The sequence below is a fragment of the Varanus komodoensis genome, unplaced genomic scaffold, assembly GCF_004798865.1.
Source record: "Varanus komodoensis strain SLA01 unplaced genomic scaffold, ASM479886v1 scaffold1, whole genome shotgun sequence".
Taxonomy (NCBI): Eukaryota; Metazoa; Chordata; class Lepidosauria; order Squamata; family Varanidae; genus Varanus; species Varanus komodoensis.
In genome coordinates this window covers 10,033,887-10,052,725 of record NW_025335268.1, presented here as the reverse complement: position 1 = coordinate 10,052,725, position 18,839 = coordinate 10,033,887, and positions in this window count along the sequence as shown.

The window sequence follows — 18,839 nt, the reverse complement described above, 5'->3', positions numbered from 1 at the left end:
CAAAGCATACCAAGTTCCATTCCTCTTCCTGCTGCACCAATTCCCCACATGCTCTTGCTGGTGGTGCCATTGTCATCTTTAACCAGTGAGTCATCAGGAACAATTTCCACTGGCGACTGAATTAAATTTCAAGTTGAGGGGGCATGACTTCCAGGCTGTTTCAGTCTCTGGCACCTCCGAGAGAAGAATCAAGGGAAGGAGCAGGAGAAAGAACAAAGTCTGGGACTGAAGTACTTGTGCCGAGTTTTAGGCTTTTAAATGCCAGATGAAAGGAGATCTGGGAGATTTGAAGATGGGGTTGCAGAGGTCATGTTGCTTTCAATTTAGCTTCATAACACCTTTGGAGAAGTTAGTGGCTTGCACAATACTCTCAGGATAAGATGAACTCATTTCCCCCCAGTTTGCAGCTGCTGGTTCCTGTAATTGTAAGGGCTTCTGAAATGTTATAATTTTTCTAGCTGCTGGGTAGATGTTTGAGTTAGTTTTATAAAGCAGGCCTTGGCTATGCTGTGCATCTTTCATTATTTCCAACTAAAAGCTTCAGTGTTGCGTGACCTATAGCTAATGATCCTGATGTGAGAAAACTCTTCTCTAAAGAAAGGGAGCATGACATGTTGGGAATCTGAGATGGGAAATGACTGCTTTGCTATAAGACGCATGCAAACAAGCCCTGTTGTTATCATCATGTACCAGTAAAGCTCCTTCCAAGATGGAACTAGATGCTATGTCTACTTCTACAATTGTTTCTTTCCTGTGCTCTCGTATCATGTAAAGCAGTTGCAAAGGGCCAGAAAAGGGGTGATGGGCTGTTGGATCCCTTCCTTCCCAGGAATTCTTCTGCTCCAATCCTCATAGTCCTTCTCCAAGTTGCTCAACATTTAAAAGGTTCAAGTTCATGTATATTTTATCCTTTGAGGGGATTGGGATTTTGAGTAAAAATGAGGATGTTTAAATAGCCTCCTTCTCATCAGACCTTATTGGTCATCAGGTGAGCTTTGGGCCATCATTCTCCAAAGTTAAAAAAAGGTCTAACATCAGGAATGGAACTGTGCAGATCTACCTCAGAGTTTTGTCCTCAGATTGTATGTGGTGGTTTGTGGGCGATGAAGGGCAGCCAGAGATTTAGGGACACAATGCCAGCACCTTTTGGTTAGCGAGATTGGTAACCTTTGCCTCCTCTGCTCAAAATTCCTTGTTCCCTCTGAGCTTAGCTGCAATCCTCACAGTAGCTGAGAAGAAGAGCATTTAGTTTCCCAAGCAACAGTATATATTTGTGAGCTACTCCTTTTGTAATACAAAGTATTTTGCGGGGGCATGATCCTAAATGGGAAGCTAAAACCCCTTAACTTCATAAAAGACCTGCTTCTGGTAGAAAGGAGAACAGCTAGAACTGATTTGGTGATCTGGATCAATGCAGCTTCTTGCATTGTTGGAATCTCTTTGGTAATTTGACTATGAGACCAGCAGTAGGACTGCCTGCATTTCCAAATTTGCAATTGCACCACTGCGACATGCAAGTTTGAATTTTGTCTATGAAGGGGTACAGCCCAGACACAGTCTATCTGGGTGATCGCTAGGACAGTTGTAGCTGTTTTCAGAAATGTAAAACCTGCCATACAACACCGTCTTATTACTACTTATCCTTGCCTTGAGCTATAGTGTCAAAGAAGATGAGATGAAAGCATCCACCCAGTCTTGAAACTACTCACCGCACATCATAATGGCATGAGACCTTCTGGCCATTTAGAGGAGGAGAATACGTATTGATCACACACAGTTTTGGTCTTCACTTCCAGCAGAATGTGGAGACTATATCCAAAAATAAGTCCCTAGGTAAACATGGTATCCTAACACCCTGGTATCAGGCTTGAACATGGAGGGTTTGCTTGGGGGCCCGGAGGAAGGGCTCAAATAATGCCAATACTCCACTGGGAGTAGTAAGACACTTCTTATTTCCCCCTTTGATAATAACCACATTTAATGATGTACACTTTTACTAAAGGGAACAAAGGAATGACAGAAGTCCCCACTCCCATCGATGCTTTACTCTAGTGCATCAGTATTTCAATCAATAGTTCCTCTCATTTTGAGATTCTTGCATGCTTGAAAATGGACCTTCAAAAATATGGAGGAAGCCTGCAAAAAATACTTTCACATCTTATTCCTTTTATAACGAAGGGGATCTAGTAGAGTAATTCCATTGGTATCACTAATCTCCCAAAGAAAGTAAGGAATACAGTCAACCAACTTTGTTCTGAAGTTTGGATGTGGTGTTCAGGAGCTGATGTAAGAGGAAGCAGGATTCGTTTTATGATATGCATCGAGCTCTCTTAAAGATTTCTACTGAATGATCTATTTAGCCTGTTTGGTTATTCATACGGTTACCTCACTTCTTTTAAGAATGATGTAAAACAAAAGTGTCAGACATTTGCCTGTATTGTGAGCCAAGTTTCCTACAGAAACCCAGATCATTTTCCTTGCAAATTTCTTTATTGCCCCCAAGTACAAATATCCCAGAACAGATTTCTGAGCATACCCAGAGAGCTTTGTTGAGCCAGATATAGTGTTATCTCCAGGAACTCTCCTAATGAACATGCCTGGGTCCCCTCCCCTCAGGAAGGGCTCTCTGAAGGTGACTGTGCCTCCTCCTCATGCACTGCTTATGTAACTGGGTCTCCTGCCTCTGCTGCTACATAGTTGAGGGTGGGAGGAGGGGAGGCTGATCTGCATCTGAGAATTCTTCATCCTCAGAGATCCTTCCCATTGGCTGTACATCTTGACCATTCCCAGAAACTGCCTGGCTTAGAGAAGCACCTGGACTTGAGATAATCATGTCCTCTCCTGCATCTCAGAATCTGAACCTAGCCCATCCTCCCCAATCTCACTGAAATATGTTTCACTTTCTGATTCCAAAGCATCTGGGATGCAGCCAGCAGTTCATGGGAGAGATTGCCCAAGACCACCACCTTTCTCATTCCCAGCAGCTTCTGTTGCAGCAACAAAGGAGACAGTGAGTTTCTACTCTGCAGAACCAGATGATTTTGGGCTCTCTGGGCATTCAGAATGCTTCTGTTTCAAAACATTGTAACCATCATGCACACAAACAAGTCAAGAAAGAAGATCCTTTTTTAACAAGGCCTACAGGGAAGTATTCATAATAAATAAATAAACAAACAAACATTGAGGAGTAATGTTGAACCAAACTTTTGTCAAAACAACAAATTCTTTGGATTGAGTCAAGATGCAGTTTTAATTCAGACCCAATAGATAAAATCATTTCTACCAATCATGACCTTCAATAATTCTCAATGGCTCTCAAATCACTGTTTTCCACATTAAAAATCATGGAATCATATAGTTGAAGGACACCCTGGAGGTCATCTGATTGAACCCTTTGCTCCATGCATGATCTGCAATGCCAGGTACAACATTCTTGGCTACTTGCTGTCCAGCTTCATCTTAAATACTTCCAGTGACGTTGTTGTGTGCTGTGTCCTATGGATGAAAGGCCTCCAAAATGCACTGTGTATCACAGCTCCATTCAGCTCTTCCAAGTTCAAGGCTGTGGCTTCCTTTCTGGATTCAGTCCCTCTCATATTTGGTCCTCCCTTTCATCTTCTCAATTGACTTTCCCTAACATGATTGCCCATGTCTTGCCTTCTCATGACATACCTGAGCATATCAGGCTCAATTTTGTCATTTTTGCTTCTAGAGAAAGTTTTGGCTTGATTTGATCTAGGACCCATTTGTTTGTCTTTCTGTTGGTTTAGGGGATTCACAAAGCTCCCCACCAACACCAAGTCGGCTTTCTTTACAGCCATACCCATACATTGTGACTGGAAATACAATGGTGTGGATGATCTCAGTCTTGGTCTCCAGTGAAACATCACTACACTTGATTATCTTTTCTAGTTCCTTCATCGTTGCCCTTCCTAGTCTCAGCCTTCTTTGAATTTCTTGGCTGCAGTCTCCCTTTGAATTGATAACTTTCACAATCTTGACTTCTTCTTTGCTAACAGTAAAGTTAGTCATGTTATATCCCATTTAGAGATTGTATTTCCCCATCTATCTATGCTTGCTGCTAAGAGCCAGGCATGGCAAAAGGAATGAGGTGATTGTATCTCTTGGGCCTACTTTTAAAAAAGAATCAAAATCAGCTGGATGGACTTCGGAGAGGGGCTGAGCTTGTGTCTCAAGTGCATGGGAGGCAATTTCCTGGATTGGGTGTACAATCCTGCACATCTCTGCCTCTCCTGTCTACCTCTGTCCACCGGAATTCTCCCTTCTTGATCTCTCTGAAGTTATCAGAGTTTGCTGCTGCAACCTGGGAAGAACAACCACTGCTTTGCTGTCTTGGTGCAAAGAGAAGGACAATTTCCCCTGCCCCTGAGACTCTAGAAGTGCCATTCTATGTATCCTGCAGTCCCTTAATGTTATCCCATGGACTGTAGAATTGCTTTGCACTTCTGTTTTATGTAGGTAAATTGAAGGGCACAAGAAGATCCTGACCGTACAGCCCTTAACCTGTGAAGTATTATAAGAGTCAGCAAACAAAGCATCTGGCTGAAAAGTCCAAGAGCTGTCTTTTCAAATCTCTTTCCCCTGACTGCAGCTAAATAGAAAAATGTAAATGAGGGATTCAGCATGTAGAACACTTTGATATCTCACCATAAATTCATGTTATGATTTTGCTAAGATATATTATACAAATAATAGATTTGCATTTTCTCTGGGCACTATCGTATGTTTTCCATCATGGCCCTTTATCTGTCACGTCCTTCACAGCAGGTAAAGTTCAGCACTACATGGTCAGACTCCAATTTTTGACTGCAAATATTGATCCTGTCTTTATAAAAATGAACTCAGCTTAAAGCTATACAGCAACACATCCTAGAGGGTGCTTTTCTCATATTCATATAGTGGCAATACGTGAGGAATCTCACCTGGGGATGGGAATCTGCCAGAGTTCTTGGTTCCCCAGACTCTGGCCCACTTCAGACTCTGTCTGAAGCCCAACTTGCACTGAGTGTGTGGGCATCTGGCAGGAAACAGGTTCAGCTCTTGTGCAGGTATAACTAGCAAGGCCAGCTTCCACACCTACTATCTGCACTTCCTCACATCCACTACTTAAGCCACATTCTGCTGCCATGATCTGTGGGCTTTGCATATTTAGTGGGAGAATAATTTTGTGCAAAGAAGGGGCTAACTAGTATTCCAAGTGTTTGCAGACTTGATCTCAGCTCAGCTTACTTCCCAAGCCAGGATGAAGCGTAAGAAAGAATTCCAACATGTGCAAGAAAGCTGGAATCCAGAGGAACTTCACATCACTAACACGTGTGTTCCTAAGCTGAATTAAGGTACAATTCTATATATGTGATGGCAATTCCAGCCTAGGTGGGTGGTTGGGAGGACATGTGGCCCTGGACCCCCATATGATGCCTACCCATGCCTGAAATACTGGCTATTGAATCACCTTTCTCCCTGTTAGGATCATGCTGAGGTAATTACACTGTTAGTTCGCATTCCATTCTATGGTGAAGCTCTTGTGTGCCATATGGTAATAATATACTATGTGGAAAATGCAGTACATAAAATTGATATGTATCATTGCGAGAGTCCTCTGGGCGGAAACAGACTTCTCCAACCTTGGGCACTCCAGTTGTGTTGAACAGAAACTCCCACTGTTTCCAACAGACACAGCATGGGCTACGATTCCATCAGCATGCACAGAACATCCAACTTTATTTCTTGCCTCCTCCAGCAAATCCTGTGGAGGAAGTGGACATTCTGAACCAGTGTTGGGAGGCCATGTGGGAGTGGATGAATAAAATCAAACGCAATCCAGATAAGGCAAAAATAGGGTGGGCCGAAGATTCTGGCCGGATGTGGTATCCAAAGCAACAGGTTCACAGAAAAGGTTCACTGTTTGAAGGTGGTATCCAAAAGAAGAGGTTCACTGTTCGAAGGTTATCCTGCAGTTGCTCTTGGATTCACAAAGAGTGACTGTGGCCACAGGTGTCTTGTACCAACTATAACAGGTTTGCCATCTTTTAATTTTCCCAGAATGCTTCCGGACTGTACACTGGAACACAGAGACATTCTGGACAAATTAAGATGACAGCTGCCTCATCTGGTCTTTTTCCATAGAGCTTGGGCCATTTAGAAACAGAGGCAAAGAAATACAGGGAAAGTTTCTGGAGCCTGTGACCTGGCTGTTTTCCCTATTGTGCTTGGTGGTGATGCCAGGTTTGATTCATCCTGGTTTATAATGGACAGCTGGGATTTTACCCTTTGCTCAATTTCCATTTTTTTCTGCCCTCATTCACATCCACAAACACCCTCCACAAAACTACACCTCTCTCCCTCTCAACCCCCTCCCCCAACACACAGAGAGAGAAAATGTTCACTGAACACAAACAGTTCCTGGCCTCTTTCTAGCCTCTTATCTGCTTACTTATTTATATAATTTAAAAACCACTTGCTGTGTTGGCTTAAGTGGCTTCTTTTGTGATTCCTGAAAGCATCGTAAGCACCTAGAAGCACACAGACCATGCAAAGATCCCACAGCACTTTGGGGCTTAAGTCGGCCAAGCTTAATTTGGAGAGCTTGGCCCAGTCTTGTGTTTATTAATGACTGTGGTATAGCCAAGATGTTTGAAAGTTAAGACTACAATCTCTGTGGGGCAATTAAAATCACTGCACTTCTAAGCCTTGTTACAGGGTGGTCTGGTTCAGTTAAGCATATAGTTTTTACACTGAAAAATTATATCAGTTTTGCCTTGGGGATAATTAAACTCATATTGTACCCAAACGCTGCAGCACTTGGAAGCTTTTGTATATCAAGCATTGCTTTAATTAGAAGGCAGCTTGCATATTTCCCAGTCTCAAACAATTCACTCCCTTGAGCATCTGAGGGAGGAAAAAATGAAGTTAGTTAAAGTGCCCAGTTCCATTTGTTGCCCTCCATGTTTGTAGAATATTATGGCAAAGTTAGACAGTTTTGGAGTCTGAGCAAGCCTTGGGTCTTGCAAGGTGCTTCATCAGCTTTAATGAGCTCTTGCTGCATCCCTCAGAGGAGAGAATTATTATTCCCATTTCCCAGGTGGGGGTATGTTAGACACACCACTGTTACTAAGTGGTTCAAGGTCACTTTAGTAAAATCAGTGTCTGAGCCACAGATGGAACATTGGTTGCTACTCCTGCTCCTGTGTTCTCAAAGCTATTTATCTGGAATTGTGTCTGTACTCCACTTACTTTCACACAACGAAAATCAGCAGCAGCCTCCAATTTCATGTTTGCTTTTTTCATTACATTTCTATGCATCCTGATACATGCTCTCTATCTGTTGTTTACCAAGGAGTGTCCCTTATTTAGTGCTCGACCAGTCAGGGCAAAGTAATAAACAGATGAAGGAAATACATGTTCTTATGGCATACTCAGTCATAATCAGGCAATATCCAGCTGCAGTTCCTGGAAATAACCCTGTCTTGGTTTCCACCCAGGGCTGAACTTCCTATTTAGTTCCCGTTTCATATTCTCATTTCTGTGTGATTATTTCCTCCTCCTTTAATCTTTCTAGATGTCACTTTCCTGAATCTTTCCCCTTCCTTCATATGTGCTCTGCTCCATGGAGCATAAGATAGCACACATAGAAGCAAAGAAACAGAGCAAGTCAGAAAGGGCCTACCGGGCCATCAAGTCTGACCCCCAGTATAAAAGGTTTATCCAGATACTGATCTGACCTAGTCTTCAACAAGACTGAAGAATGAACCCTAGGACTTGAGAGAGTCTAAGGGTCACCTTTTCCATTACCTCCCAGATAACAATCAAGCCATTTGCCCACCCACAAGACTCACAGCTCCACTCCAGGCTTATTCTATACCAGCCTTCTTCAACTTGGTGTCCTACAGATCTTTTGGACTACACTTTCATCATTACTGACCATTGGTCCTGCTAGCTGGGGCTGCTGAAGTCCAGAATATCTGGGTAGCACCAGAATGGGGAACACTGTTCTATATCCTTCTGTGGGGCAACGTTACACTATGTATATTCAGTATCCATCATTAAAACATGCAAAAGGTAGTATCAACAATAAGGATATGCAAAACTAGGGTATTTCTACAGTGTTTTCGAGTTTGTCTACCCATGCTCTTGGATATCCACAGAAAGCCTGCATTTTGCCTTGTGTAGTCTTGCATTTCTGAACTGTTTTTGAGATTATGGATTCTTTGGTGCTCCCCTGTTCCAAAAATGCTACTGCAGAACCTTTCACAGAATAGTTGCAAGCCAATGCATGTGTGTTGGCTAGTTGTTGACGGCAATGTACACTGGATCATATGTCCCCTTCAAAGCCACACAGTGGTGACAGATACCTCTGCTTGGAAGAGCATTCAAACTATTTCACCCCTTCTAAGTCTTAGATTGTGATTGTAGACACTTGTTATTTTTCCTCCTAATGAAACACAAATCTAATAGGATTATACACAAGGAAGGCCCAGGATAATTGTGTACATGAGCAGAATAACTGCCTCAGGATGAAACCTAATGGATTACTGGAGCATCCCCAGGGATTACGCCTTGCTGCAGAGAAACTGAGTTTGGTCCATGTAAGCTTCCATACATTTGCACACCACCCAGAGTTTTGTTCAAAGCTGTTTTGTTCCTATATGAACTGGAAAACATTTTGATCATGGGAAAATAGCTAGATTTACTAAGCTTTCCCTATAACCAATACATTTCCATCCCTTCTGTTGATACTTGGCAGTGTTACTCTTGCAATATCTATGATATTGACAGACTATTGACAAGAAACATACTTATCAAGTGAAATAGGGAAGGACAGATTTATCCTGGACCTGATTACTGACCTCTGTCTAGGTGGAACACACTAGAATATTGGATTCTCTCTTTCCTCCTCTGATTCCTCACTATGAAGGCACAGTGGGGACTTGTTTCCTTCCCTCAAGGCTGATGTGATTTATTATGCAATCTCTTATTCTGAAAGAAGCCAATGTTCAGCATAATTCAGAAAAATTCTGACTTGAATTCTAGCAGAAGGCTAAAAAGGTGCCACCAACTAGGAAAGCTGAAGGGGGCGGGGGTTGGTTTAGATTACAATAGTGAAGTTCTCTATTTCCTGTGGTTCCTGGCAAAAAAGAGGGCACATTATCCACTGACTAAACCTTAGCCAACAGAGCAACACTGCATAATAGGCCATGTGTCTTTGTAGTCAATTATTATAGTTGCTTACTAAAAAGCATGACCTTGTTTATCTGAACTTCCAATTATCCAAATGTTTAAGGTGTTGCCTGGGAACACGGAAGGTGCATATGAGCTGACCATTTCTGGGAAAGGCCCGACTTGGTGCATACATTGGCTTCCACATACAAAGAAGCTGTAGGCATGCAATACATTCATGGGCTCTACTGTATAACCTTGAGGCCAGTACAGTATTCTATGCAAATCCATCCATATGCATGGTGATGGATTACACTGAATACTCAGGAATTAAATCTCTTTCACATAATAAATAAAGCTCACATGCCAGAACAGTTGGATAAATGGTCGCTTCACCCATTTCTTAAAACATGGTGACAGTCTTCCCCAATCTTGTGCCTTCCAGACGTGTGGGACTGATCTTTTGGAATGAAGAATTGCCATCCAACACATCTGGAGGGTAGCGAATTGGGGAAGGTTGACCTGAGATACAGCGGCATCTTTGAATTTCTCCAGCTCCTAGAAACGTGTTGATTCGCATCAGCTAAAATATGCAGAATAGGTTTGACTGGAAGTGGCACGTATCACAATCAAAATGATCACATAGCATAAATTAGCATGTAGTAGGAGTTGCACATGAGCAAATCACCAGGAGCTGAAAGCTACTAAATTGCCTAATAGAATTTAGAATTCTAAATAGCAGCTTTTTATGTTTCCATTTTAAACTAAAGGAACATAAAATACTTTCCTGTATTTTATTTCATCTTTTAAATAAACCACAAAAGAAGTCGTTGTGTCTGGTACATTTAGTAAATGTGAATGGAATATAGTTTTTGGTTATGTTAGTTACAACAAATTTTAAAATAGGCCTTTTTTCTTCTTTAAGTAGCAAAACTTTCTAAGAACAGTAATGCAAGAAAAAAAAAAACCCTGGAAGATTTTGAAAATGTCATTCTTTGCTAAATGTAAAATTATGCTGATTGCAGGGTGCTTCCAGGCATGAATTACAATTTATAGAACAACAGAAACAACAACAAAAAGACAGATCCTTGCTCCAAGGAGATTAAATTCTAAAATTTAACAGAGGGAATGCAATAAAGGGATGGCAAAGGAGGTAGGGAAGTCTGAACAGGGAGGAGATGCATTATTCCATCAGAGAGAAGTATTCAAGACTAGTTTCAGTAGAGGATGGAGACTAAGCTGATTTTAAGGATCTGAAGGAAAATAAAGAGGTAGGATCAGGTCACTGTTTAAGGAAAGATGCAAGCATAAGGGGCAACAAGAAATAAAGGGCAAAATTATTTAAAGAGGCAGAAGTATCTAGTTGGCTGAGGATAAAGGGGCTGAAAAAGTAGTGGGCAGGGAACTTAGAGATGGGAAAGGCTGAAAGAATGAGGGAGATTTATTTACCTTGTTCCCCCTCATTTCCTTCCTCTCTCCTCAGCTCTTCAGATTTCTAGCAGGAGATACATTTCCATGTGAGTGTGGAGAAATAAGCTGTGAGGAGCAAAGCCAAGGAGGTCTTCCAAGGTGAAGTGTGAGCTGGATCCATGAGCAGACATGACAACTATTCAGTATCTAACTGGGAAGATCCTGTTGCTCAATGTGGGGGACTAGGTGCCCATCTGGTTCTCTCCAGATTAGTGCTGATACGATTTAAACTAGAAGATTACTGATATTATGTACTATATAATGCAACGTGAGCGCTAAAGTAAATTAAGTTGCGCTGGGACCTCTAGTGCAATGCCAATGGTGTCAACTGGCACAATGGAATTCCCTGGAAAACTTATTGTGCCAGCTAATGCTACTGGTGTTGTTCTGGGGGACTCTTACGCTAGTGCTTATGCTGCATCGGATGCTGCTCATTCTCTAAAACATGCTGCTAACTTTTAAGCATGAACTGTAGTAACTGAAGGAGGCTTGTGCTATTGTGAGAGATACTGCAGAGGCAATATAATCCCGCAGCATGAAAACGTCAGCCAGCTTCATTGATGTCTATCCAAATTGCATATTAAAACCACCAGGAACAGATCTATAAATGCCTCAAAATGAATGTATTTGATATTGTATCTCTGTAAATGCATGGATGTTATTTACTGTGGAGAATTTACTGCACTTACTACAGGTCAGCAGTATGCAGGCCAAAATGATATCCCAGACAGTAAAAGCATTCTGTAGTCAGGCATAATAGACTCTGGCATTTAATTAAAAAGTCAGAAGCTGTTTTCAAGGGCCAAATAATAAACTTCATCTTATTTCCATTGAACATTAGCAGAAATTAAACTTAAAATCAATTGAACACAGAATAGGTGATGCTACATGCATCTCTTTATTTTTGTATATTAAATACAGAGCAAGTGTCATCAGTTTAAAGAAAAAAACATGGTCTAAGCACTTCCTCTGTACTGTTTCCTGTACAGTCATCTGAAAGGTTTTCTAAGCTTTGGTGTGTTGAGCTTTAATACAGCTGGCAAATTGGTCCAGGAAGAAGAGACTATGCTGGTAAGGAACCCTAAACCTGGAGGGAGGTAAGGTTATCTTGTACTTATCAATAAGGCTAAAATCCAACTGTCATTTGGAATTCTATCCACCAGGCACTGTATAAGTTGCTGCAACATCTTGGAACAGTCATATTTTTGCAAGCAGTGTTGACATTCAGGAACAAGTGCCACAGAAGCCTGGCTGAGTAGCTCAGCACACCTGCCACGGGTGGGAGGTCCCAGGCTCAGTGCCCCACATCTCCAGTTAGCAGGAGAAAAGATTCCTGGGGGTGATCCATACTAGGCATTTTTACTGGCATTGTAATGCCCCACTTACTGGTACATCACATGATAGTCACCCCACCTCTTGTGCTTTACCTGCCATTACTGCCTGGAATTCATCAGATCTTTCTATACTCAGATCCTCAGCCTCTGAGTTTTGAACTTCTGAGTTAGAAATGACTTGTACTTATGAATGGACTGTCATAAAGCTTATTAATTTAAAAAACACTGCAGAAAATTGTCATTTTCATTGAGAGGAAGTGGAAAGGGGGGCTTTAAAGCAGGTCTTCCTGCTCCACCCATCTGGAGAAGGAAAATCTCTCCAACATTTCTTGTTGCAAAGAGGATGTACTGGTGAGTTTGGGAGGCAGGAAGACCTAGAGATATTCGAGGTTTTTCCACTTTCATGGGGTCCAGTGAATGTTGGAGGGCCAACTATACGTGACTCGACCTACATACAAATTCAACTGAAAGACGAATTTCCATTTTCTCAGGAATTGAACTCATGTGTAACCCAGGGACTGCCTGTATATGTATCAGTGTGTGGTAAACTTTTGGTACTGTTCTGGGACCAGGAGGAGTGACTGCAGTGGGTGGGTGCTGGCAGGGGAGAGGAAATGCCCTACTGGTACTTTGGCAAAGCAACAGCAACTCTGAGGAGATCCTTCAGTTGATTTCCTCTATCACTCCCACAGATTTCCATCTCTGTCTTACTCTGTGAACTAGAGAAGAAATGCAATGCTGCTTCCTCCCTCCCTTCCCCTCCCCTCCCCTTTTGAAGGAAAAAAATAATGTTTGAATGTCTTTTCAAGCCTGGAAGTGCATGTTTACTCAGAAGTAAATCTGATTGTTTTCAATGGCCTTATTCAGAAGTCACTCACTTTGGCTTCCATTGAGCTAACTCATGGGAAAGTCAGCATGGGAGAGTGTGCTTTACAGAAATGGTTTTTGGGTGGATGGAAATTGGGAGGGGGATAATTCTGCTCATTTTACCCTGTGAGAGGCAGCCCCACTCCTTCTCCATTATGTTTTTGTGAGGAGTCAGGAAGAGCTGTCAATTATTTTTTACCCCTTTTTAAAAAGTATCTCCACTCCTTAACTCCTGTGCATAGCTAACTGAGCTGAGAACCCAATGAAACTTAAAGGGCCAGGTCTCTGCAAATACCCCCTTTCCAGCTCCTTTAACTTCTCCCACAATTGCATGTGTGTGTGACACATGAGTACATTTTCAGCACAGTGGAAATGGCACTGTATTCCTTAGCATGTGCTCCAGCTGTGATAATGTGTTTTGCATAAATACTATGACTGTATTCCCAAATCAGCAGAAGCGTCTCTAGTGTGGATCTGCCCATGGTTGAAACTCTGGAGATCTGCTGGCCATCCATGTAGACAACTCTGCTCTAAACAGACCAATGCTTTGATGCCAAGTGAGGGAGTTTCTCGTGGTTCAGTGAAAATTGCTGCAGCTTCAGGCACAGCAGAAGTGGTGCGGTTAGCACTGCAAGCATATCCTCTGTGGTAGTGGGAGTCCCATATTGCAGGCACGACCCTTCAAAGAAGCCACTTTGTGGTCTCAGCAACTCAAATATTATGTTTTAACCAACTTCTTCAAGTGTATATTTGTTCAGATGGTGGTGTATAGACTGCTATTGTCAGATTATGAAGGAACCCTGGTGCAGAAGCCATGGCTGAACAGGCTGTTTTGGAGTTAAGCTTATGCCAGACAAAAAGAGAGCTTTGAGCAACACACGTACTGTGGGTAGGGGGTGCATTCAGGCCGTGATCACTGGGTAGTGGGAAATGATAGGTGCGCTACAAGTGCAGGTGCCTACACAGGGCACATCCTTGGCATGAAAAAGATTCCACGGTCAATGCCCAGCACACTCAGGTAAGACTACGGATTCGCCTGCCTGAAAACCTACTGTCAGTCAGGGTTGTTTGCACTGGTAGCATCAAGGATTTGCACTGCAGGCCCACCAGACGGTCAGAACTGCCCCCCGTGTGTTCTTCTTCCTCTGGTCCCACCCACTTTCCTGTGACCACAGGCCATGCACTGTTTTCCCAGCTCCAGCAGGTTTTCCCCATTCTGGAAGGTTGATAGTCCTCTCCCCTAAGGCTTCATGACTAGCGGTGAGAGCCTTGAGCTAGAATAGGCTGGTATTTTGGTCCTGCCTTTTTCCTTTGGCCCCTCCCACAAGCAAACACAATCCCTGAGAGCTTCTCCAACATTTAATGTGGCCTTCGGACTGATGGTTTGCTACTCCTGAGGCAAAGGAATTAATGGTCTGACCTTCCTTAGAGAAGAAGTAGAGGGAAGTTGAGATACTATGGAGGAAGAGGAAGAGAGAAAAAAATCATGCAGAATTCCAGGACAAAAAGGGAAATATGCTATTCATTTGAAGGAAGGAAGGACAGAAGGATGAATGGACGGACAGACAGGAGAGTTGCAGGGAAACATTGTAACTGTAGTCAAGGAAGTTCAGCAGGTTGAGATACAAAAAAGAAGGGACAACAAGCAGATTTCATGTATGATATTAAGATAAACAGTAACTTTTTTCCCTACAGCACTTGGACAAACAATATCAGAAAGAGAAGAGCATGCATGCAGTAGAGAAAATGATTAATATTCTAAAATTTAAAACAATGGAAGAGAATCAAGCTTGCTGGGTTCAGAAATGAACTCTCCTGATTTACATAATCTGGTCCAACTATAAGGTATTTTTCTCCTTTCTCGAATACAAGAACATGGGGGTTGTCCAAAGAGGGTGAATGGTGGAAGATTCAGGATAAACTAAAGGAGGTAGTTCTTCATGCAGTGCATAATTAAACTATGCAATGAGAGAAAGAGCTTTGGCTGGAATGTAATTTGCATAAATTAATGTACCTCCTGAACCTGTGGTGATGAGCACTGACTTGGATGGCTTTGAAGAGAAATTAGATAAATACATGGCAGAGAATGTCAGTGGCTGCTAGTCATGATGGCATTATTTAGAGAATAAAGAATAAAGTGAACAAAGGTGCTATGCCTCCGAATCCTAATTGCTAAGGAACAGCATGGCACAAGAGTATCGTCCCCATTGTTGTCAATCGCAGCACCCCAAAATTCCCCAGAAGTAGTATTTTTGGCCAGAGGAACACCCCAAAAATAGTTGGCCAGAGGGATTCACAGCCATATTGAATTTCCTGTCTCAGAAGGGAGGGGGTTTTAGAACAAAATGAACTTTGTGTAACCCACAGCTAACAAGCTAGTCTGACCTTGAATACAGTAATCAAAGGGACAATGGAAACTGGTTATAGATGCCATGAAAGATGCAAATGTGCAGGGAGTAAGAACATGGCAAGCCTGTGTGAATCTTGAGCAGATAAGAAATAGACATGGGAAATGTCTGGTCCTTGACAGAAGAAAGGACTCTTTGAAGCTAACAGCAGGGGAGGGGTGCATCCACTGATGTATCGATCCATTAGAAGTGCATTAGGTGAGCTAATTGGTTATGTAGGGTATAAAATGTATGTGCTGGGGTACAACTTACGAAACACTGCTTTGGGCTGCACATCCCCCTTTCTCTCCCTTTATTCTATAGTGCATTAGAATAAAGCTGGTTTGACTCTAAGTCTCATCTCAGGCTCCTTTTGACTTGGGGTTTGAGGTCCACCTGGGCTTCCCTTAAGCTGCTGACTGGCAGAGTTTGGTAACACCATGTCCTGCATGTGATGGACTCCCTAGAGGCATCTCAAGAATGCAAGATCAGACAGACCTTACACTTGATCCAGCAAGGCTCTTCGTATGTTCCTTAAGGTCAAGAGCAGCCAGCAGTCAAACTGGGAACCTCAGGGTCTGTGTGTGGCTGCCCAGTATGGGTTTCACACAACAAAATTTGCTTAGATGTTTAGTATCCCTGGACTGAGCCCAAGCACCCAGGCTGGCCAGCAGATGTTCCTGCACAGAGGGGGCTGTAAGAGGACTTCCTATTACAGTTAAGCCTGGGCCAGATCAAGTATTTCCTGGGTTCTGGTCTGATTTCATCGGGACCCAAGATCCACCCCCTCTGCCCTGTAAGTCTACTTTCTCACCCCCAGTGTCACCAGTTGGCTTTGCTCTTCAGCTTCTTTTCCATCATGGCTGCAATAAGCATTGACGAAGTCAGCAGCACCATGACCTGCTCCTCTATCTCACCTCTATCACAGTTAGGCCGGGATGAGAGCAGGTGAAGAAGCAGCTTGCACTGGTGAAGAAAAGAAACCACTCCAGGGGTTTTTGTCAGTGGGCACCTGCTGGGGTGTAATCACTCAGCAGGTGCCCCGCCATACATACTCTTGATGCAGCCCTGCCTTTGACTGCCATTCATCCTGACTTCTGGCTTGCTCCTTAGTCCTGTCCTTCAGGTCTGATACTCTTTTTATTCCTGACTCCTGGCTTTGTTCCACTGCTCTGCTTCTCTGGACACTTCAAACTGCTGCCCTTGACTCAGCACTGATATGAGGAGAGCCAAACCCCATCTGAAATTTGACTTGGCTTATGCCTACCTGGGTTTCTGCCATCCCCTCTCTTCTCTGGTACCAAATTCACTTCTCCTGCCCTTTCCCAGCCCTGGCATGTGATAGCGTGGGGCGGGGGGCAGAGATTGGGAAGAATGTGGGTGCCAAAGGCTGTGTGGGAGCTCCTGCCTGCCAGTTTCTGAGCTTTCAAATAACTCCTGCTGAATGCCTGAGACTCCTGCAAGAGTTCTTCCAAAGGCTCAGAAAATACTGAATTCAAACTGGATCAAGGTATAAGACATTTCTGCACCAGCACTAACACAATTGGGACACTGGGTAGAGTTTTGGCTGCAAGATGAAAATAAGAAACAATCGCTTTAGCAAAGTGAATCAACGCAGCCCTTTCTTCCACTTATAAAACCCCAATGCCAATTAACCTCAGATTCAAATGTGCACATTGAGCAATAGTAACTGCTGCTGGGACAGATTTAAAAGTGAAGGAAGAAAAAAAGCCATTATGTCAAGATCAATAACAATCTTAATGAAAATTAGAACACATCTTATGCCCCTTGGAAATTGTTTGAGGATTAATAGTATGCTTGTCTTTATTTCCCTTTCATCAATTTTATCATTCTACAGCACGTCTGTCCCAATGTAATATCGCTTTGAAACTCAGTTTTCAACGACCCAGAGCCAAGCTAATCCTCTGACCTATGGCATGGTTTACATGCATAACTGTTTAATTCATCCAAAAAGTTATTTTAATTAAGGAAAGAGACAGAGGGCAACATTTACTGGAACAAGGCAAGTGTTTACTGAAACACAGCATGGCTGTATGTGTTTTGAGGGTCACAGAAAGCACAGCTCTGCTAGCAGTGTCTGGGCAATGTGAGTTGCATTCAGGTGATCACTTAAAGTGACACTGATTTAGTGTTGAAAGTGAATCACACTGAGCACAAGAACTTTGTTCATGGCATTTCTATTCCATCTCCCTCCAACACACAACCCCTCAAAGTCACTTGTAATCACTTGAGAAAATCCAGAGGTGCTTTGGTATCCTTTGGAGGGAAAAATCACTAGAGATTTCTGACATTCCTGTCATATGAGTTTGTTCATGAATATACAAGTTGAGCACAGGTGAGGTCCAATTTAGCCAATGGCAGTTAAATTCACCATCACCAGGTAAGCCTCAGATGCTGCTAGTTTACTGAGCTCAAACTCAACCCATTCTGCTCAATTTATCACTTTTTCTCTCTTCCACAAGAGCAGTCTCTCTCTTTTGCAGTATCTTCATTCATTGCATATGTCATTTGCAGTTGCTGATAGAAAGATATGAATTTCCAGAAATGGTTCTCACCTTTTAGAAGTATCTCCAGCTCTTTCCTTGTAATGGTGAACTGCTTTCCTGTGATTTCCCTAATTAAGAGGTGCCTGCTGATAAGCTTGGCCTGCTGACAATTGGCAAATATACTGCCCCCCTTAATCAAATTGCTAAACTTAAAACAATGCACAGATACATGGTTTAAACACACACATGCATATATTGGCCTCATTAATATATCATGTGAAAGATCTGCTGTAAGCTGCAAGGAGGATTTGAGAAGCTTCTACTGCTTGCCAGGTCTTCTAAACCTGGACAAACTGTGATTACTCTTAATGATGGCTTGTCAAAATAAACCAGCTTCAATTCATAGCTTAGGGATAGGCAACATGGTGTCATGGTGCAAAATGAGGCAGCCCATCCCTTCCAATGTTTGGTTTAGAAATATTTCTATACTTTCTTACTGGCAGCTGGGATTGATTCTAAGTAAAGTGGGAACCTCTTGCTGCTGCCATCTTAATTTTCCGTAATGCTTTTGAGAAGCTCATTTGTCCTTTGTGATGAGCCATGTCTACTCATGGCAGAGTGTTGCAAGGGGACTTGGTAGACCAGGCCATGAGGCCCACAGGGTGACTTTGAGCCAGTTACTCGCTATTAGCCTGAACTGCCTCACAGAGTTGTTGTCAACATAAAATGGAATGGAAGAAGAGGATTTAAATCACACCTTGGCTTCCTGGCAGAGAAAAGGGTATGATTTAAATATAATCAACAAATGCATAAAAGTTAAAAAGTGTGGAGTTAAACTTTCTGCTAAAAACCAGTTGAACTCAAGAATAAAAGTGCTTTCACTGTCCATCTAAGTGCCTGCAGAGATGTGCAAGTTTCACCTCCCATGGGAGAGAATTTCATAGCCAAGTTGTGCTGTATCAGAAGAAAAGCCCGGCCTCACGTTCCCATGTAGCACAGCATGAGCCAGAGACCAACCACAATTTGTTCTAGCTGCAATTCTGAAACATTTTTCCAAGTGCACCCTCATGTTGCAGATTTGTTCATCCTCATACAAT